The following is a 23,516-nucleotide window of genomic DNA, read 5'->3' on the forward strand; positions in this document are numbered from 1 at the left end:
TGATGCCTATATCACATCCTCATTGCCTACCTATTCATTCAAAATCTTGGTATCCACCACACTTGATGCTCAGTATGATATGTACTAAGGGCCTCATGCCATGTGCTGGTAGATATGACCCCTCCTGACCAGCAGACCACCATTGTTGAGATGCTTCAATAGGAAATTATTTCTATATTTATAAATTATTTGCAAGATACCTTACAATTTTAACTCTTAGATACTTGTATAAGTAAAATAGACAATTTGGATATTTCTTGTTCCTAAAGTCCTATCAGCACATAACTTTAACAGTTCATCATCATGAGTGAGTGATGGATAGAGAACTCTCATGTTATGTATGGGCTTTCTGATGTGTAAATGAGCAGGTGCCATTTGTATGACAGCTCACCACTACTATAAAAACCAGAAAACAGATCTGAAAATGTTGTCAGAGCCTCTGGGGCCAGGGACCATATATATGTATATAACATTGCTGCTCTACTAGGGATCTGCCTTCAAGGTCATTTTCTTGCCTACATTTTGAGTGACAAATGTTGGACCACAGATATTTCTGTAGCAGTGATAGGACTTCATTTTCATAAATGTGTAGGTTTACAGTCATAGTAATTATTATTTTATTTTAAAGGCAATAAACTGGTTTAAGTAGAGTGGTTGCCCTAACTAGCTTTGCTGTGAGTGGGCACAAAGTGATATTACTTGATCTACCGTGGGAAAGAGCATGGATATTAGGATCTGAACCTAATCCTTAAAGCATCTGAGAGATTTAGTAGATGACATGAGTACATTTGGGTAGAGGAAATTGGTATTCTCAAATTGGATAATCAGACTCATTCTGATGGTCAATAATTCATTACCATGAATCAATTGGTTGAGCAGCCCAATACTCAGACTCCATGTCAGATAAACCTGGATTCAAGTTCACGTTCAGTCATTTACTTGTTTCCAAGTTATTTCACCTATAAAATGTTCATTCAATGCATTTAAAATTTGTAGCCCAGCTCCAGGCAAGTAAGAAGCTCTCAGTAAAGGACACTTGCTGTGGAACCAAGACTGTCAGTCCTGATTACACTATGAGAATATGGGCAACGGGGCTCTCGCTTCTGCCTTTTCTCTTTTCTGGACCGCTGGCAGCTTATCCAGATGTGATGTGAGGTCAGGATCTGTAACAGACATTGCAATTTAGGAGTAAGGATTGTAGGGGTAGAGTTAGAAAAAAGAGGAGAACCAGAAAACCCAGATGTTAAATTCAGGGAAATCTAGACATTAAAAAATAATCAATGACACAGAACCTCCAGGTGTGATGTGTGTAGGTGAGGTAGAAGAGGAAGGTGCAGAGGGCCTACCTATGTAGAAAGAGACAAACAAGGGGCTAAGCCACAGAGCCCCAAGCAGAGGCTGTTCTGCATGGAACTCTAGAAATAACCACACACATAATGCGGTGTTTTCCATCATCCATTCCAACTCACCTCACTCCTCACTTTCTCTGTGTCTGGGGACCTCTGCATTGAACGTGGAATATTTAGCCTGGCTAATAACAACCATGAAGCAGACAATTAATCCCTAATATATTGGAAAGTAACGACTTCCCAATAGGTAGATATTTCCCCCAATGAGTGGTAGAATAGTTCTCTTTTTCTCTAAGTCAGCAGTTGGAATGTTTTATCTTGGAATGTTGGAATCATTTATCTTGGAATGGATTCCTCCAGTGCAAGTTGCTTTCCTCCTTCCCTTAGTGACCGCTCTGTGACTAGGTGGGCCAGATTCAGAGAGAAGTCGGGATCCATTTGGAAAGAGGCATTTCCAAGATAGCCTGGTGGGTGGTTTCCACTGAGGTATCTTCTGAGGACTGACCTGCCCCAAAGGCCACTTTCATTCACTGCTTACTTGGAAGGAAGCCTTGTTGTGAGAGATATTCTAATCGGCATGCCTAATTACAAGGCCTCCTGAATGACTATGAAGGAGAAAGAGAAAATCTTACTTTCTATCAAAGACAAAAAGAAGGACAAGTGTCAATCACACCGCAGGACTAGGGTAAGATGAACTGGACTAGGTGGATTCCGCACAGTGGTTTAGGATACCTGTTTACCAAGTGTGAAAGTGGATGTTCAGAACTGGGTCCATTTATATTCCTCACTGCATCCTTTGCTGACAGAGATAGACCATAGGAAGGGAAACTAAAGTTGTATGCTTAGAATTTTATTAAAATATGGACTATGACAACCTGGCTTCCAGCTGCCTTTCACTATTTAGATAACCATTTACACAGGCTTGCCTTACCTCTGGACTTGGGCTTGTCCCCTCTAGTAGATGGGATGCACTAGTTCAGAAGCTGACAATTATTCTTAGGTAACTTTAGGTTTTAAAATAATTCCAATAAATCCTTAAACTGATTTGATTTGTGGGAAGCACCATGAACCAGTGGTCAACTGTGCCAGCCAGCGTTCTGGTCATTTCTACACAATGCTGCGTGCAGGGGGCCTCTGGGATTGAGTCTGCTCTGCTTCTCGCGGCCCATGCCTTTTTCCTTAACTCTACATTGGCGGCGATGATAAAGGTGACTTCTGCAAAATGTTATGAAGTTAAATGAAATGAAACTTGTTTAGCATCAGGGTCGGGGTCTGCCTCGGAGTGCACGTAAATGCTTGTTAGTGTGCATAAGTGAAGCCTCAAGTCCCACATGCTCATGAGAACACCATGACCTGAAGTCGGACCACAATTGCCAAGGTCACCAGGAAGAGTTTACATAAAATGAACTTCAGTCATTTATTTGTATCTCTCTCTGCTTCCAGTCTCCACGTGCTCTGCCTTTCACCAGCCTTGCCCTTGTGCTGAAATAAATGCAAACTATCCCACCATCTGGCCTGACAGAATTTACTTGAGTTTAATTATTTAACGACTTTTTATTTCTTATGAAAAAAAAAAAAGCGAACGCCTTTCTCCCCTCCTATATGGTGGAGTTCAAGAGGATCGCGGCTTCCCATCCAACCCATCGTCCACCCTTCCCTCTGCTTATTACACAATCACATCTCAACATCTTTCTCTCCTCTTTAGGAACCTAACCCCATTGCAGAATCCTGGGAATAGTCATCCTCACTCCTAGGTATCAAATACCCTCCACATACCTCTTAATCTGTTTCTAAGAGTCCCGTCTCCCAGTGCCCGTCTCATTGAGGTGCCTTGAGTGAAACTAGGTTTGCTATTGATGCCCAATTTCTTCTTTGATAAGCTCACAAGGATGAATCACAGAAATGAGTGTAACTTGGACTCATTTGGTATTCATTCAGTGGACAAATATTTATCAATTTCCAAGTAATAGAGATAGAGATAAATAAATGAATATGTACACATAGTCTTTTGTCTTATTTTCAGTGAAATTAGAGAAAAATCATAGTCTTCATAGTGATTTTATGTCTTCCAAATCAATCATTGAAGAGCTTGAGAAGATCTACAATATTTCTGCCAATACATTATACTCCTGCCGTCAAAGGGTGGATGGAATCCCCTCCACAGGAAAATGGGCAACGGATAGGGACTCACCAACAGGGAACAACAGCAGAGGTAAAGGAAGTGACATGGCATTGCACTTGATGCTGGGTCACAAAGGGCCACCCAGCTCTTACCATCATTCTTCAGGACATTTTCTAAAAACCCAGACATCATGGATAAAGAAGTCAAGGACTGGCCATTTTCTGGTATCCTATTTGACAGTCTTAGTTAAGATCCACCCAGCAGTCAGAATCAACCTGCAGATGCACGAAAATGCCATCTTTGCCAACCCATCCTTCCTGACACCCTCAGTGATGTCACGTGGAGTCCAAGGGAGACAGGCCTCTTTGAAGAGCTCTGGCCTAACAGAAGGTCACTGAGGAAATGTCCGTGGCTTCAAGCCGCTGTGTTATATGGTGGTCTACTAAAGCTTGCATCACAAATGTCCCCGAGTCTGGGGCGCTGTGGGAGGTGATGGGGCCTGTAGGATGCTGGGCCTAGTGAGGAAGTGCGGTCAGCCTGGAAGGATGCTTGCAGATGCTCTCAGCACCTGGTCTCACCTCCAGCTCCTGTGCTTCCTCACTGCCGTGAGGTGAGCGGCTTCCTCTCCCATGTGTCCCCACTGTTCTTCTCCATTTTCTGTCACTGGGACAAAATCCACGACAGATCATCTTGGACTGGGGTGATTTTGCCTTCCGTTTCAGAGGTTCCAGTGTACCGTCATGTGGCCCTGTTACTTGGGGGCCTGTGGTGAGGCAGGACGTCATGGCCGAAGGGTGTGGCACAACACCACCTCCCACCTCACGGGCTCCAGCAGCAGAGAGGAGAAAGAGAGAGAGGCAGGGCTGGGAAAACACATGGCCTTCAAGGGTCTGTCCCCAAAAGACCTGCTTCCTCCAGCGAGGCCCCTCCTCCTAAGTTTCTTCCACCTTCCAACGGCCTATTAAATTGTGACTCCCCTGATGAGGTCCGGTCATTCAGGACCCAGTCACCTCCCAAAGGGGCACCACCTCGGTACATGTCTGCCTTGGGGACCAAGCCTTCGATACATGCGCTTTTAGAGGACATTTTAGATCCAAACATAACACCCACCTTGATGGGCTGTCTCTCCACAGGTCCAAAAGCAATAGGGCCACCTGACGAAGCCCTGAAATCTACAAAACCGCAAGCCAAAATAAACCTTTCCTCTTTTTAATTTGATTATGTCAGGTATTTGTTACAATATCAGAGGGCTGACAAACAGGTTTGTTACCCAACAATAACTGGAGGCCCATGAAATTATTTTAAATGCTACTACGTTTCTAAACATGCATTAGTCCTCATCTCTTCTTTGAGGATCCTAGTTCCCTTCCCAATAAAGAGGCCACCCACAAAACAGCTTAAATATCTCCACCTACAAATGTTACATCCCTTTATTTAATAATAATAGAAAAGGACTTGAGAGGCTACATCTTTTTCACTACATACACTTTAGAGTTCTTCCCTTCCCAGTATGACCTTGGCTCAGTCTCTTCTCCCTAGAAGTTCTTGTCAGAGATTTCCACTGTGCTTCCCAATGGCAAGGACATTGCCCTGGGTGGGAATCACCCCCAGGAATCACTTGGAATCACCTTTATCATGTGTCTCTTAGTTTAATATTTCTAATATTTCAGATAAAAACTTTCTCAAATGGTATTCAGCAAATAGTGTACTTTAAAATGACATTTACTTGCTTGGTTTTTGGTGATTGTGGTGGTTGTTGCTTGTTTATTTTGTTTGCTTTTGGTGCTAGGCAGTGGACCCAGGGCCTTGTGTGCATAAGCCTCTGCTCTACCATGAAGCCCTTAACTCCAGCTCCACTAAATTGCTTTTAAAAGCTACTTTTAAAAGTGAAAAAGCGTGAGCTGGGGTTGTAGCTCAGTGGAAGAGTGGTTGCCTAGCATGTGTGAGGCACTGGTTTCGATTCGCAGCACAATATACAAATAAGTAAAATAAAGGTCCATCAACAACTAAATAATATTTAAAAAACTGAAAAGCATTACACAAATTTTAAATACTCATGTTGTTACTCAGGTTATAAATACCTTAGTGACAGGTTAGCTGTATCAAAGAAATACCTCAGGGCCAGTGATAAATCAATTTGGTAAGTAAAGAATTCAAAACAACCACTCTGTTGTAACTCTCAGAATCCAGCATAATACAGGTGCAAACCAACTGGTGAAAATAAACTTTATCCTCTATTAATATGCTTGCACGTTTTATTGATGCCTGTGAAAATAGATTTCTATTTTGGCTCAGAAACAGGTGATGAAATATATTTTGAAATAAGTTGAACAAGGCTTATTCATGAGGAGTTTAGCATCTTGTGACATCTGAAGTTAATATTGACCAAACTGAATTTCCATACCAGGCTCAAGTATTTGAAATACACAGTGATTCTAAAGGTGTCAGTAATTTAGTTATTATCATTAGCACAAGACTCTCTGGGACATTTTAATTGCAGATCATAATGACAGAACATTTATAACACTGTTCATTAATACATTATTTAATGCAAACCTATGAAAAATTTAATTGCTGTTAAATGAAGTGTACTAGATAACATTCCAAGAGTTTCAATTTGCAATAAAAAGAGGGTTGCTTAGTGTTTGGTGCTATGGAGCAGTCTCGGGAAATACTGCATATGGGAAGGTATTTTCTTTAATATAAAAATAGTTTTAGTACCAGAAGTTTGAGCTATTCATATCATAAAAAATCTTCTAGCACATTTAGTATGGCATAGTTTTACAAATACGGTTTTTGGAGGACAATTCCTCCCCATTAATTAGATGTATGCTCTGGGGCACGTTCGTTATTTAAACTGTCTGAGCCTGAGTCTCCTCATTTATAAAACAGAGTAACATATATTACCTACCTGTGACAGAGAATGCTAATGTTCCATATAGAGCTCTCTCCCTGCAGTAATCTCCTGTGGCTTCTTGACCCTGGACTGGTGAAGGACTGCTGATATTAGGGGTAATGAAACAACGTGTGGTTCTTGCTCCTGCTCCACATCCCCTGGAGGAGGCAGCAGCTCTGTGCAGGCCACTGGTCTCACTGTACCCTGAGGCCAGTCGGGGGTGCAGCTTGGAATATTGCTAGCTCTTACAACAGAGAGAAATGAGAAGATGACAAAGCAAGTGGTTATCAACGTCTCTCCCTAGAATGTCAACAAATTGCTTCAATCACATTTTGTTGGGCAAAACAAGTCATAAAACACAAGATTAGTGGGACAGAAAAAATGCATTCGTAACTAAATATTTTAGAACATTCCTTTTGAATCCCCAGATCCTCCACCTGCTGCACTAACCAAATCCCATTCTTATAGGATGTAAATACAACCAAGCTAAAATCGAAGACTCCCTTACTGCTGAATGCAGCTCCGTGCTCCCCAGCTCTGTTCTTGGGGAGAAAGGGCATTGTTTTCCCCTCACAGCCTGAAGTAAACTTTTCTTCTCACAAAGGCACCTGCTAGCAGAATGCCTGCTTCCTTCACGGATAACTCCACCTTGATTCATGGAGGGCCAAACCCCTTCTATCCCTCTCGAGAAAAGTTGCACAAGTGATCCAGGTATATCAATGGAACGCTCTTTTCTTACACTTCAAGTGGTGTGAGGTTAAGTACCAACTGGAAATGAAAGTCTGTGTTCATCAGTATGGCAGTCTAGCTAGTAATACAAATCATCCCTATAAAAATCTTCAATTCTGGATAAATACTAAAATACTTTGAATATATAAATGAGATTATAAGAAAAACAAACCCAAAGGAAATGGATAAAAAGATCATTGTCAGTCAAAGCACTGAACATTATAATTAATGCTCTAGTGGCCCTGCAGGGAGGGGTGGGAAATGAGATGAGGACTGGGAGTGCTGGGCCTACATTGTCTTCTAGCAGGAACAGGGTTTCTGTTCTAATTACTCCATCTTTTTAATCCATTTTGAGTTGAGTTTTGTGCAGGGTGAGAAATATGGATTGAATTTCATTCTACTACCTATGGATTTCTAGTTTTCCCAGCACCATTTGTTAAAAAGGCTATCTTTTCTCCAATGTATACTTTTGGCACCTTTGTCAAGTATGAGATATCTGTATTTATGTGGGTGTCTTTGAGTCTTCTATTCTGTTTCATTGGTCTACATGACTGTTTTGGTGCCAATGCCACACTGTCTTGTTACTGTAGCTCTGTAGTATAATTTGAGGTACAGTTATTTAGTTATTACCTTTCCGTAATATCAATGCTTAGTCTAACAAAGTAGGAGCAGAGATTACTGGATTAGATCAGAGTATCAATTAAAAAAAAAGAATTTAGAGATATCTCATACACTTTTCCTGGGTAGCAACAAGGAGTCCAAATTTGCCCATTGCTTTTTGCAAGGGTAAAGAAGAGACTTCAGTGAGAAAACGTAGCTCAGAACCTACACCAGGAAAAACCCACACTACTCCAAAGAAGCATGGTGATTAAGAAAAAAAAAGTTTCCATTCCATTCACAATTACATAAAAAGATATGTGGGAATAAATAATTGAACAAAATAAGTTTTATTTTTATGTGCTGCAAATAAAAACAAACATTTTGAAAGAAATTAAAGACATTCAAAATTTTTTAAAAAAACACATCCATAAAAATCAATCTGAGGCTTAATAGTGTTAAGATGGTGCAACTCCTCAGTCCTTCAATGATTTCACCCAATCTCTACCAGGGTCCCATTGGTTCATTTTGCAGAAATTGAACAGCTGACTCTGAAATTCATCTAGAAATTAAATGAACCAGAATACCTAAAATAGTCATGAGGAGGAAGAACAAATTTGCAGGATTTACACTTCTCTATTTAAAAACATATTTTAAAATTAGAGTACAAGGAAAAGGGTGATACTGGTATAATAGCAGAGAATTCTTATTTTCAGACCATTAATTTTCAATGGAAATGTCAAGAAAATCCAATGGAAGAAATTACTACCTTTTAAACAAATGATAGTTGAACCAATGGATACCCACTATGTATTTTATTTTTAAAATATAAATAAAAGATGCTAGTTCCTGAATCCACTTTTTTCAACCTTTGGCCACTATGAAATGGTGAGGAGAACAGGAAAACACAATGAAAGATTCCACAAAGGGTAGAAAGGAAACACCCAACACCACTATTACACAGCAACTGTGGAACCCTGTGGCTGCAACCTGTGTGACATCCTCTGCAGTTCATTATCTCTGTTTGGCCACACCAAAGTGGGTGCTGGGGACTGTGTTGTGAGCAGGGCTGGCACGGTAATAGATGGCCCACTGATGGAGAATGGATGTGTTAGAGGGGCAAGCCTTGTCCAAATCCTAGCTGAGAGTTTCCCTGGCATCCATCAACCTCGAAACCTAGCCACCTTTGGTTCTGTTGGCTTCCGACTGGGTGTCAGGAACACATCTTATTTTTTCTGTATACTTAGATCTCCCATCAGTTCTTTTCCTCCAAGTGCTTTTTCTTCCTTCCTTCTCATGTCAAAGCTTATTCACGTTTCTCTTTATCATTCTTTCTAGATATCATTTTACTCTTCAACCAAGACAACATTGAGGACAGAGGGGGCATCGATGACACTTGGAAACATGCATAATCAAGGTTATCAGAGCAAGCCAGGAACACACGCCAAACTAAGGCCATTTGAGGCCCTGCCTGAGGGGCCACATCCCTATTCTTATATTTGATTCAGAGCTGAGTCACTGTTCAAATCATGGATTACTAGTACTTCCAGATGTAAGCCCTCCTAAGTATGTTACTTTACAATCTGAAATCTAGAAGCCATGACCAAGTTCCTTTTCTTAATCTTTGAAAGACCAGGTTTCTGGACTGACTCTCTTTTCGTTTCCCTGTAGAATCTGGCCAGGTATCTACAACTACATCTCTTCCTTAATTCCTGTCTAGACCTGCGTACAGGAGCCAACACCTGCTAACACTTGTTCCATCCAGTCACTTCCTCTGGAGGCTGGGTTTCTGAGGACACATGACCTGCTTTCAAATTGTCATAGCTGACAGAGCCACTTGCCTCTTACATGTGACTCTCCAGTTTTCTCCACCATGATACCAGTCTTTTCATTCCTTACCACTTTACCATGGCATAAGTACCACTGATTTTAGGACTCAGTATGTCAGCTCCAGCACTAGGTAGGATTTCTGAAGAGGAAGGAGAAGGAAGAGGCTGGAGAGAGAAAGGAGGCAGAACAGGAAGACAAGATAGATAAGAAAGGAAAGGAGGAAATAACCACAAACTTCAGACTGTAAAAGAAAATATTACTAAATAGCACATTAGAAGTAAAAACAAATTAACAATCCACTTATTACGCACATAAGTGGAAAGATAATCCATACTGCTAAGAGAGAATATTGAATTGAACACAATACGATATCTGGATAAAGATACATAAAGCTATCATGAATATGAGATCATATTTGTAGATTCTAGAGAATATAAAATTAAATTATAGAATAATGAATTTTGCTTATAATTAAAGAAAAACATATTAACAAAATTAGAAGACAGTCCATATCAATCAATGGAAACATTTTAAAAAATCCATGACATCGGAGAAAAGGGGAGGGGAAGGGGGGAATGGAAGGACAGAAGAATAAAATAGACATTATTATTGCTGTGGGTATATACATAACTGCATGACCAATGTAATTCTGCAACCTGTACACTCAGAAAAATGAGAAATTATATCCCATCTGATTCAAATGTATGATATGACAAGATCATTGTACTGTCATGGGTAACTAATCAAAACAAACACACACACACACACACACACACACACACACACACACACAAATCCATGACATCCACCTGTTGCCCTCCACCCTGACTCTCTCCACACTGGTCCAGCCTCCTATGTGTTTTGTCTGCTCTGCTAATTATCATGTTCTTCTATTTTTTGTCCTTCTTTTTCTAATGTAGCAGCCAGATTACCTTATTCTAATTTAGATCCAGAGGTGTCTTTAAATCTCAGAAATCTTATGCTTAATAAAAGTGGATTCCCCATCCCATTCAGGTGAAAATCAAAATTCTTAAAACAACGGGCAAGCTCCCACTGCAACTCCTATTATTCTCTTCCTCTTTTTAGGTGCTTTCTTTCTTACTCAAAGCCACACGTGTATCTTGCTACATCAAAACCAAACTTACATCTCAGCTAACATGCTCTTCTTCCCTGGTCTTCCCTGCTTGCTCTGGGTAACTGAAACATGCTCCTGCATTCCTGTGCAGTTCTGCGAGTCTTTGCCTACACCTACTTTCCCAGTGAGAGCTTCCCTTAACAATTATTTTCCAAGTGCAGAATCTCCTCCACCTAGAACTTCCAATTGTTTTGTCTTGCCTTGTTTTTCTCTTCAACATTTATCAACTTTGAACACAGAAAAGTTTTGTTTATTTTGATTTTTGTGTCATTGCACCAAAATATAAGATCTATAGGAATCCAACTTTTTGTTTTCTATTGTTTCTGAGAAATTATTATTAGCCTGTAGGATACCAAGTATTTGCTGAATTGACCTAAATTGGGAAATAGTAATAAGAATTAATGGAAGTAGGGACCTGGCTTTATTGCTGATTGATACAGTGGTTGTTGAAACCACTCTGAAATGTGGTCTTGACATTGTCAGTTACAGTTTCAGTGTCTGTACTCAGTGGTTAGCAATCTTCTTCTAGAATGGAAATTGTGTACAAACAGGATACAAAAGCATTGCTACATCAAAAAGTAATAGTGAAAAGGACTGACCTTGCTCTTTAATATGGAAGCAAATAATTTAATTTATTTAAACATTATGTATCTATTAAAATGATGAAACTCAATCAGAAAAATCTACATATATTAAAATTCAAAAATAATTTTAAATAGAGAAAACTATTTGGAAAAATATACACCTGGCATAAAACCTTTACATAAACTTAAACACAATATAAAATTCATGTCCTTTAATAATACTTGTAGATAAAAATACATAGTAAAGCTAAAATAGAAAATCAAGAATGGAGATCATATAAACCAATGTCAAGATGAAGATTACTTCTGAAAAAGCACAACATAGTGAGGCTTTAGTTGTGTCTAAAGTGTTTCAATAAAATATATTTTAAGTAAAAACTAATGTCAAGCTCTTAAAACATCAAATCTGGTGACTATGAAAATATCTATTTTATTATTGTTTTAATACCATTATTTTATTTATTTATTTTTATGTGATGCTGAGGATCAAACCCAGTGCCTCGCACATGCTAGGTGAGCGCTCTACCACTGAGCCACAACCCCAGCCCCTCTATTTTATTATTTTGTGTAGTTTTTTAGGAGTTTGGGACTCTGTTACTGTAAACCAAATTGTGGAAACAGGGTGCCAGTGGTGTCGCCCAAGGGCAGCATCTCCACAGTGCTGTCTGTGGTACTCTGTTCCCGGGCCCCAGAGGCATCCTCCTGCTGACCTTCCTGCTACGGGGTCCTTCTCATTTCCCCTTCAGTCATTTTATATTCTCTTAGTATTGTTCCCACAATTTGCTGAGTGTGGACAGATTTTTGTTTTTCTTATACACACAAAAAAAAAACAATCTCTAAAAATGCCAGCAAGTTTAACACTCAGAAAAGGGCATTTGGGGGAGTGTTAATAAAGCCAAGAACAGAAATCCAATCAAGCAGAAGAGTCCCTGTCTCCTGCAACACTTATTAGCTTTGTGACCCTGGGACGCCCATTTTCCATCTCTGAACGTCCGATTCCTCAAATGTAAAATATGAAGATTGATCATGCCTGATTCATGTGACTAAAATGTCAAATCAATCAATACATTTAAAGAAAATTGCACATCAGAGGCAATAAGTCAATATTTATTTCCATTAATAACAGGAATTAATAATAACTGCCTTTGAGCTATTTTGTCTCATGAAGCCAGTTCCACTGAAGAGCAGGCATTCTCTCCACTCCACTGGGGCGGGGTGGCCTCTGACTCTGCTCACCTTCCTCTCGGCCTGGGTGGGCTGCAGGCACTGATTCAGTGGATGTCTCCTATCTCTTGCTGCTTGTGTCTACAGCAGGCCTCCTCAGCCTCTGTGGAGTGGCCCTTGACATTCACAAGAAAGCCACAGGGGAGATACAGATGCAGTTTTCAGGGGCCATGTGCCAGACCAGTTCTCTCAAGGAAGAGTTAATTGCCTCTCGGGTTCTTGGGGAGTTGTGGTGGTGTCAAGTGGGGAGTCTGATCTGAATGGAGTGCTCTCCTCACAACCACGAAGGGCTTCATCAGGCAGGACAAGAAGGATTGCAACAGGGGAGCCTGGCTTGAAAGCTTTTATGTTTGAAGAGTCAAATGCATGATTAAAGGACACTTGGTGTGACACAGAAACACTGGATGTGGAGTCAGAAAGCACGCTTCACAGATGAGTCCCTCAGACCCAGCTGGGCACCCCAGGGCCTTTCATCTCCATCTCTTCTATAAGAGGCAGGGCAGTCGCTAATGTGGAGCTTGCTTAGATGAGCATATGCTGAAACAGAGAGGAGTCATTTCAGAAAGGATATTGTCCTCCCCAATATTTAACTAATATTTAATTCTGGGTCTATGTAAATAGAAAATAAAAGAAGTTGAATACAGAAGAAAGAAGAAGCAGAAAAAAAAATCACTGTATAAGAAGGGGAAAAAAATGAGGTGGTTTGGGGCTGAGAGACGCTTTCTAGATCTTGGTACACATAGAGGACACCAAGGAGAGAACAATGACCTTATCGAATTAAAAATACAGGAGCAAGGGGCTGCAGAGGCAGAGGGGAGGCAGCCACAGAGAAGGAGCTGCTGCTGTCAGCAAGGGGCCATGTAGTGAGCAGTAAGCTGAGCACGGGTGGGCTGTAATCAGAAGGGCCAGGAGAAGGGAGATTTGGGAGACTCCAGTGCCACCAGTGGGATGCTGAGTCCTCCTTGAATGTCAGCACCTTCCACAGGGACCCACAAGGGATCTTTCCTCAGTCACAGAAAGAAGCAGGTCCAGAGTACAGCTTCCTCCCATTCACTCCAGCAAACCTCAACCCCCTGATGCACAGGTGACAGGCTGCCCCCCAGAACACTGTCCAACACTGAAGAAACAAAACACAATGCAGATGGGAAATGCAAAAGGAATCTTATCAATGTAAATTAACTGAGAAAAATGACAAATCAAAACAAACCAATTGACATACACGATGGAATTTTACTCAGCCATGCAGAAAAAGGAAGCATAGTAGAAACAGATAGATAGAGGACAGAGATAAAGAACTTAGTAGAAAATAATTTTTAAACATCTATATGAATAGATCCACTGATGTAAAAGAAAAAAAAATATTTAATCAAGTTGAATCAGGGCTCACTCTATGAACATACAAAAATATCACACTGAACTCCATTAGTTTGTACAACTAAGAAGTATTAATAAAATATTAACAAATGGTGTTTAAAAAAGAAATAAAAGACATGAAAAACATTCTAATTTTAAAGGATGGCTTTCTAAATGAAAATGTAATTGGATGGACTGAGAGAGTAGATACAGCAGAAGTTAGTATCAGTGACCTGGACGACATGGCAATAGAAACTCTCCATGCTGAAGGAGCAAGGGAAAAAGACAAAAAAATAAATAAAAATAATAAAACCCAATTGGCCAGAGCCTCATTAAGCTATGAGAATATATGAAATATTCTAACCTATGAATAACTGAGATTTCATAAAGAAAAGGAAAGTTGGAAAGTAAACAAAAATATTGATAAAATGAGGCAAAATTTTAATGAAAACTACAGACACCAGGGCTCAATTAAACATGACAAGGATAAAACCAAACAAAAAACAAACCAAGCAAATAATAATCAAATTGACAAAGAACAGTAAAAGATAGCATAAAGAAAAAAAAATACATAAACAAAAAATCAAAGACAATATGCCAAGGCTTTATAACAGATGGTATGGAATCAGTAAAACAATAAGATTGCCTCTCCAAAGTGATTTTGAAACAATGATTAAATAGCCTTTAAGAATAAAGAATAAAGGCTAAAAACCTTAAAATGAAGGCTTTACGAATAAAGGCTATTTAATCAAACTCCTTCAGAAGCACTAAAGCAGAGAAATCAGGAGTAAAGACCTACACACCAAAAGCATTTAGAAAAGGTTTTCTTAGCCTAAGAATATACACAGAGGAAAACTCAAATTTATCAGAGAACCAGGAATAATGCATACATGATGCATATATGCATGAATATTAAATATGTTTTTTTATGATTTAAAATGAAAATTTATTGCATAAAACTCAATTTAAAAATATTGTTTTTTGAGATTTATAATAAATCTAGAAGCAAAATATACAAATTCAAAAACACAAAGGAAGAGAATAAGAATTAAAAGCATTTTAAGTTGTATAATGTTATTTGAATATATATTAAGATTATTTAAAGATACATAGTTTGGACTTGACAGTAATCATTAAAAAATGAAATAATGTTTTGGCTAATATTCCAATGAGATTAAAATATATTTGGTTAATAAAAAAACATGGAGAGGACAAAGAAATAAACAATGAGAAAAAGTAAAAAGAAGAGAAAGCATAATAGATTTAGACCTAATCTGTAGATGATTACATTAAGAATAAATGGTCTAAATATTCTAATTAAAAGGTACAGTTATCGGACTTCCTGCAAAAGAAAGAACAATCTTAACACTGTGTTCAAAGTGTTAACTTAAAAGTACAAGGTTGGGAAAGCAGATAACAGTAAAATAGTAATAAAGTTACATAGTCACACCATTTCCTGAGGAAGAATTGTGTGAGTGCAGTCTCCATTACTCATCAAGGTGAGTGAGCAAGACCCACCACAAAATGGGCCCCACACAGCCTTCACGTGCCTCACATGATGCTCAGCATGGTTTTGATAAACAGGGAATGATGGTTGTGACAGTTGCCCCATGAGATTGTGATGGAGTGAAAGTCCTGTCCTCAGTGACACTGCAGCTCTGCCCATTGCTGATGTCTGTGGTGAGTCTGGTGCCAACGGGCCCCCTGCGCTCCAGCTGTAAGAAAATGCAGCAATGCTGACCCTAAAAACATACCTCTCCATGATGAACCATGTGGTGGGTTCATGTGTTCACTATACTATATTTCTATCATTATTTTACAGTGTGCTCCGTCTACTTATCAACAACAACAACAACAACAAAACTTCACAGTAAAACATGGTGCTGGGTTTTGCCAGACTTTTACTTGTGCCAAAAGGCCAGGTCAACTGGCGGGCCTATGCACCCAGGTTTGTGTAAATACACTCTACAGTGTTCCCCCAAAGACAAAACGGCTTACCAATGCCTTCCTCAGGACATGTCCCCATTGTTCAGTGATATGTGACTGTATGTAAAAGAATTGGAGTCAGAGTTATGTTCTGTGCTTAAAACCTAATTAAAATATAAATCAACAATAGAAATGTATCCAAAAATTTCCCGAATATTTAAAAGTTGAACACCCACAATACTAAATAACATATTGGTCAAGTAGGAAATCTCATCTAAAATTATTGAATATTTAAAAGTCATATGAAAGCAACACATCAACATTTGTGCAATAAAGTTACTATAATTTTTAGAGAAAATTATAGAGCTTTGAATGTTTATATTAGGGAATAATGAAGTCTTCAAATCAGTGATCTAAACTTCAAAATTAGGACAAAAATCAACATAAAATGCATCTAAAGTAACATTAGGAAGGTAATACTGATTTTGTAAAAGAAATCAGTTGCAGAGGGGGAAAAAAACAGAAAAACTGAAAGCAAAATTTTATTTTTTGAAAGAGCAATAAAACTAATAACTTTCTACATATAAAGATTAAAATGATACAAAAAGACTCAGATTCCAGATACCAAGAATAAAAAATAAGAAGTACTAGAAAATCCACAAATATTAGTGGAATATGATGACAGTTTTATCCCAGTGACTTTGACAGCTTACACAAAATGGACAAATTCTTCAAGAGGCCAAAGTTATTTAAGCTTTCTCAAGAAGAAGCTCTATATTTATCAAAGAAGTTTAGCTCAAAACCTTGCTACAAAGAAAATTCCTACCTAGATGGAGATAGCAATAATGTTGGTACTATCCACAGAGCAGGAGGGACACTCCTGACATTATTTTGTGGCCAGCATTGTTTTGCTGCCCAAACAAGAAAACATGGCTTTAAAAAGTTCAAGCATAGACCACTCTCTTTCGTGGACATAGCAACAAAATGTATAAACAAAATTTCAGACCAAAAACATAAGTAGATTAAAACATGCTGACCAATGAGACTTTCCAGGGGTTTCAGGCTTAGAGCAACCTTCAAAAATTGACAAATGTAATTGACCATATTTACATACTAAAAAAGAACCATGTGATAATACAAAAAAATGAAGATTGAATTTTCACAAAATTTGACATCCATTTAGCATAAAAGCTCTCAGGAAAATTGGAATCAAACAGAATTTTCTTAACCTAATAAAGGTCATCTCAATAAATAAGATAAATAGTATATTTCTTACAAAACCCTGACAATTTTCACTCCAAGATTAATAAAAGCAGAAGACAGCAAGAAACCTGCTTCTCTGCTCTTACTGATTATCTATTCTACTGGAAGTCCTTGCCATTATAATGACAAAACCCCAATTACCATTCCCAACCCCCCTCCAAAAAGAAAAAAAAAAGGAAAGTAAAAGAATGCTAACTGGAAAGAATGCAAGAAGTAAAACTGTCCAGTGACAGATGACATGAAAATTAAGATCCTATGGGAAAAAAATTAAGGCACTAAATTCTAGAGGTCTTGGGATTCAAGGTCAAAACCTTAAAGATATATTTCTATATGCCAAGAACATACAGTTTAAAAAAATGTAATGCCAATTGCAATAACAAATCATCAAACACTTGGGGATACATTTACAAAATACTTGAAGACTCCTACGGTGATAACTACAAAATGTTGCTGAGACAAATTAAAGAAGGCTTAAAGGAACAGAGATATACACCAAGTTAATTAACTGAAAGACTAATTGTTAAGATCTCTGCCAAATATGTCTACAGATTCGAGACAATCCCAATCAGAGTTCCTGCAGGATTTTTTGTAAACATTTAAACAATATTTCAAAATATTTGTGGATAGCAAAAAATTAAAGTAACTATGATCTTTATAAAACCTACCAAATCAGTGTGGTATTGTCACAGAGAAGGAAGGAAGTCTAAGAATATAACAAATAGATAGACAGATGATAGATTGGTAATGGACTTTTGTGAAAGGAGATAAAGTAACTCCACAGAGGAGAGAGAACCATTTTGACAAGTTACAGTCAAAGGATTTCCATTTGAATGAAATGAATAAATAGGCCTTTGTTCTTCACCCCACACCTAAAACTTTTCATAAAGTGTTAAAACAATAATTAATAAAAGTGAATCATAGACACAATTTTAAAGAAAAATCTATAAAACGTGGACAAAAATAAGGGTAACACTATGATTGTGGACATATTACACACAAAAAGTGATGAATGTTCTTTAGCTTATTCTTTGACATTATCTGTTTGCAATTTGTATAATAAAATTAATTTGGGCAATGGACATAATACTTGTTAACCACAAGTGGTCATGTATGATGTGTAATGAAATAATTAAGTCATGTCTGCATTTGGAAGATACTGCGGCACCCTTAGTGGAGGGCACTAAAGTGGCCGTTATTTCCTATCCATAGGGAGTAAAATGAAGAGCACATTGACAGCCATAACCTCTACAGTCTAAGATCGAACTTATCAGCACTCTTGTGTATATTGTTTAGTCTTTTTCCATATACATCCATTTATTTATTACTGTTTTAGTCAGGACCCATTTTCAAGTAAAACTGGACAACATCTTCAGATTTGGAAATAAGATGGACAAGGGATGGCAATAGTCTTCTCTAGGAAAAGAGCCAGAAGAACTACAAATTCTGCAGCAGGCACCTGACATTTCTGCCTCTGTTGCCTCAATTGGCAGAGTGGTAGTATTTGTAGAACTTACCTGTCTAGTTGTGTTGAGATCCAGATGCAATAAGCACCTAAAAGTTGGCCTATGCCCAGGTACAGAGTAAACACATAGAAATGAAATGGAAATATATATATATATATATATATATATATATATATATATATATATATATATATATATATATAATTATTTTCTTCTAACTTGCTGCCCTGCTGCTGGTTATATAGCAGGTCCCACCGACTTATTCTTCTGTTGAAGAGTACAGAACCTGCTCTGCTAAGGCTGGTAATGAGCTGTCCTTCTTTACCATCCAGGTCCCTGGTGGATAGTTAGCCATATGGTGCCTCTCTGCTTCCCCAGGAGGAGATGTCTGATGAACTTCCTGAGAACTATCTATGAATAGCAGCACACTGAAAATAATGTGGCTAGAATCACCTTGCAATTCCTATGACTCCTTGTATGTCGCAGGGAAGAGGAGCAAAAATTGATACTTTTGGGATTCTTCTCATAATTATTGGTTAGTCCATTAGAGCTTACAAAATCTTCTTGTCCCCTCCTCATCAATATGTTATTTAGTACGTATGCCACACAAAGGCACACAGCCAAACACACATATGCACACACACATTCCAGACTTTTAATCCTTAGAGGGGAGTCCACCCATAGCCCTTCTCATGTAAGAGCTGCTAATTCCATTTTTCCTTGTGTCAATCTTCCCTCTAGTTATAGCCTTGAGTTCTTTCTTAAAAATGTTCAGGTAAAAATTTTTCAGCTGTGTATCCCCAAACTGGTGTAGTAGAAGAAGATCTTGGGGTAGACCCATAATTCCTGTTCTGGAGATTGATGCCCTAATAATCTCTTCCCCCTGAGAGTGATTTGCTCCTAGTCACTAGCAGGTGCAAAGTCGGATAGCAGCATATATGGAGAGAGAGAGAGAGAGAGAGAGAGAGAGAGAGAGAGAGAGAGAGTTAGTTCAGGCAATACCAATGTTCTACTGGACTTTATAAAGCAAATTTCCATGCTGTGTATTTCCCATGGAGAAGGACACATGAAAAGAAGCTCTTGGACACTGGGACATTAGAACAGGCTCCAGCCCACAGCCAGAAGAAGCCTATTCATCCCATCTTACAGTTCCAAGAAAATGAGCTCTACCATTGCCTGAGTGAACATGGAAGATGTTTCCCAGTCTTCCCAGTTAGCCTCCAGATAAGAATGTGATCCAGTCAACACAATGAGCAAAGCCTGGGGGACTCTGATCACAGATTCCAGCTAGGTCACAACGAAACTCCTACAGGCCCAAAACTACAAGATCATCAGCAAATATTGCTTTAAACTGATAAGTTTGCTGTCATTTGTTTTATATAATAGAAATTTAATGTTCTCTTTACATCATCTATAAAAGGAACTGTAGATATATAGAAAGATAATTGTTTTTCTTTCCATAAAATCTTAGATTTCATTCTTCAGATGATAAAAATTATGACTTACAGTAAAGGGCATTTCTGATTCACGGGGACCTAACATACAGCAGAATAAACAAAGTGCAGTTTTCTCTTCTCACCATTTTACCCCCTAATGTACTTCTTAAATATTTGCTAATATCATTTCTGTTGTTATTGTCTCTATTAAGACAACATCTGAAAAAAGGAATGGATGTGTTTTCTAGTCTACTGTCTCCAGTTGCCAAAAATGTTTGGCTTCTCCAAGATACAAACAGAAATCCATTTTGTAAGAAGCTCGTGTATCTTCAGTTGCCCTAGGGAAACTTAAATAGCTGGATCCTCCTTAATGTTTCTCTCTGCACATAATGAGTTTATTAAGCAGCCCAGGCAGCCTCTAGCCTAGAAAAAAAAATCCCAAATGATAAGACTCAACTTTCTACTGCTCAGTTTGAGTAAGTCACCAAATCAGTTGCTGAATAAAAGGGCTTATGACGAGTTCTACACTGGACTAGTTCTTCTATTATCAGAGGCACAAAGATGGACAAATGTGACCCCAGTGGCCAGGGTGCTCACAAAAAAGTACAACTCTAATCTGTCAGGAAACATTAGGTCATAGGAGATGGTTGAAATTAAGAGGGATGGAGACTCAATTATTGAGTCCTTCCTTTGCACTCCATGGAGTTTTGTGACAACATCCAATTATTAGGATTTATCTTATTAGTTCAGGCAACAGGCAACAAAGACTCAAGGAACTGAAACCACTTCCCCAAGGTCATAGAGGTCACCATGCACAGACTTGGGATTCTTTCCCATCCACCAAGTGCAATGGCTTCTCCACCTCATCAGCATCATAGACTTGATTCTCAGAAGTAATGGTCTTCAACTTCCACAGTGCTGTAAGGGTCCTTTGTGGAAGTTTTCATGTGATTTTTTTCCCCTTTGAAAATCCTACTCACTTTTTATAGGCAGAACCAACATTCACAAGCTGTACCATTCTTTTCAAAGCTCCTGTCATGAGAGATCATTAATTTCTAACAATAAATTTCCCCTTAAGTAGGTCAAGTGGTGACCTACCCCATGGTTAAAGACTTGGCACTTTCAATTGTGTCTTTGAGGAAAAAGTTCTGATGTTTTCAACACGTGAGTGTCACCTGAATCTGCCCCTTGGATGAGTAAGGAAGACAGGATGACCAGGGGATGATGGGGTCGTTCCGTTGGCACTTCATCACCTGAATTCAGAGATGTCTCACAGATCTGTGGCAGTGACAGAAGCATGTGGACTGTTGGTGGCTGAATACCAAGACCCTAGGTAAGGAGCAACAGTCCCTGGTAGCCCAGGACAAGGAAAGAACAAGTCCTAACTTAGGTAAAGAGAGACTATTCAAAAGACTATTGCAATGGGGCAATATTGCAAACATGAGTTCCTCTGCATTTCTGAGTTCAAGCAGAAAGGACTTTCTTTTTGTAAAAAGGAGTAAATGAGACAGGAAAGAACCATGCATGGGGAAATGTGATGATCAGGAGGTCTGAGTGAGCAGAGGATGAATTTTCAGCCAGCCAATTCAATGTTTGTTTGTTTGTTTTTTAAAGGGAATTTCCATTTTCCAATACCAGCTTTGGCACCCACAATTTATTTAACACAGCAGAGGATCAACCTTCAGGGGCCTTTGGAAGGAGAGAAGCTTGGCTCAAGATTGTTTGCATCATATTAATGAATTAGTGGATGTTTTTACAGATTGGTCTGTGGGAACAAGTAGCTCAGCTGGTCATTTATGAAAGAACAAGGAGAATTTGGAGCCTTGTCATGGGTAAAGAAGATGTTCATTCTGAGTCTTATGTGTGTCATTTGAAGCCATTTCCCAGAACAGACAGAGCAGGGGAATTCTCTAGCTATTTCCAGGGACTGGGTTTAGATAAATTTAGCATCGTCAGCAAGCATGAGCCTGCTATGGAGGAGTGACACAGGCCCTTGGGATGAGTAGTGACAGCCTGTGGGGAGAGTGAGAACAGCTGTGGTAGATGAGCAGCATCAGCCTGTGGTAGCTGGTGACCACAGTGAACAGATGCATGCCTGCAGACCCTGGAGCCACAGGTGGCCTGAGTCTTGGGAACCCTGGAAGGACAGCACAGGTGTGCTGACCTGTGTGCCCAGCTGATTGCTTTAGTCTGCCTGTTCAATGTCCCTATGAATCAGCCTTATGGACATCTCCCATTTTCTAATAAACCACAGTCTCATACCTTGCAAACTGTCCATATCATTATAAATCAGTACTCCCATCTCCTACCAAGAAACTCCCTTTTGTCTTATGATCCCCTATTCCCACGGACTCTCTAAATACTGCTTATTCCGCTGGGTCATCCCAGTGGTCATCAGGGTTTTGAACTCAGGGATCTTATTACCTATGTCTGGTATGCATTAATTTGATCATGTGGGAGACATTCTGTGACTCTGACTCTTTTCCACTCAGTCTGGAGAGCCTTCTAAGGAGAAGCCCATCTCCACAGAGCCTAGCAACCCAGCTGAGCAGTGGCCCAATGAGATGCCTGTTTCAGGGGCTAAAGGGCATAGATTGCTGCCTGCCCTGCTCTGCTGGGCATTGTCCATGGTCTTTCCTCAGCAATTTTGCAGAAAGAATAGAAGGCATTATTCAGTCCCCGAGTTTCCCACTGGTCGTCTGGGTAACTTGGGGTCAGGACTTATTTGCTCTAGGATGCAGTTCCCTCATCTGTGTTCTAAGGGTAGTGCCATTCACCTGCCATGGTCAGGAACATGTGGCAACATTCCTCAAGTGATAGTGTGGGTAGTGAACACTAGGTATTTACCGAGATAGTGGACTGTCCCCATGCCTGGTGGCACTAGACTCTTGTGTGTCAGATCAGTTCAAACGTTCAGGAGACGGCATTCTTTGGGTAATAAAAGGACCAATACAGATGGGACTTTGTTAACGACCAAAAGGATAATTGTTCCTGCTCTATGTGTTCTTTACCATGTGATTCTTAGTCAACAAATGACCTAAGAAATATAAAGAAAACAAAGTCTAGTGCCACAATATGCGACTAAATCATTCAGGGTCACTACAGGTGAATTGGGCTGGCGCTAAATAACCACACAGACACAGAAAGTATCTTTTTCTTAGGGTTCAGTGACGGTTCCTCTGCCCCAGCTCCCACAAGGGAGGAAAGAGAGGCAGGAGAGAGGGGGAGGGGAGAGAGAGAGAGAGAATAGCTAAAACATCCTATTTATTGGGGGGGGGGGCATTCCAGAAAGTTCAACCCAAATAAGGCAAAATTGGGTTTCAGGGAGTTACTTGGTGATGTCTTACAGACAGCAGATTTGACTGACATCTTGGAAGGCCACGCCCATCTCAGGTGCTGTGTGAGGGAAAGGCAGAGTGAGGTAAAGGACGCATACATCACACAGCCCAGTCAGAGCAGCAAAGTCCATCCTGTCCCCTCATGTGCTCAAATGCACACAGCTCGCACACACAGCCCATGGCTGGGTCGCCATAGTCTACCTTGCTCTTTAAGCAATGTTAAGAGCATTAAATACATCGAAAGAGAATTTTATCTAGCTGAAATATGTTT

Source organism: Marmota flaviventris, chromosome 15 (genome assembly GCF_047511675.1).
Source record: "Marmota flaviventris isolate mMarFla1 chromosome 15, mMarFla1.hap1, whole genome shotgun sequence".
In the NCBI taxonomy this organism is placed as follows: Eukaryota; Metazoa; Chordata; class Mammalia; order Rodentia; family Sciuridae; genus Marmota; species Marmota flaviventris.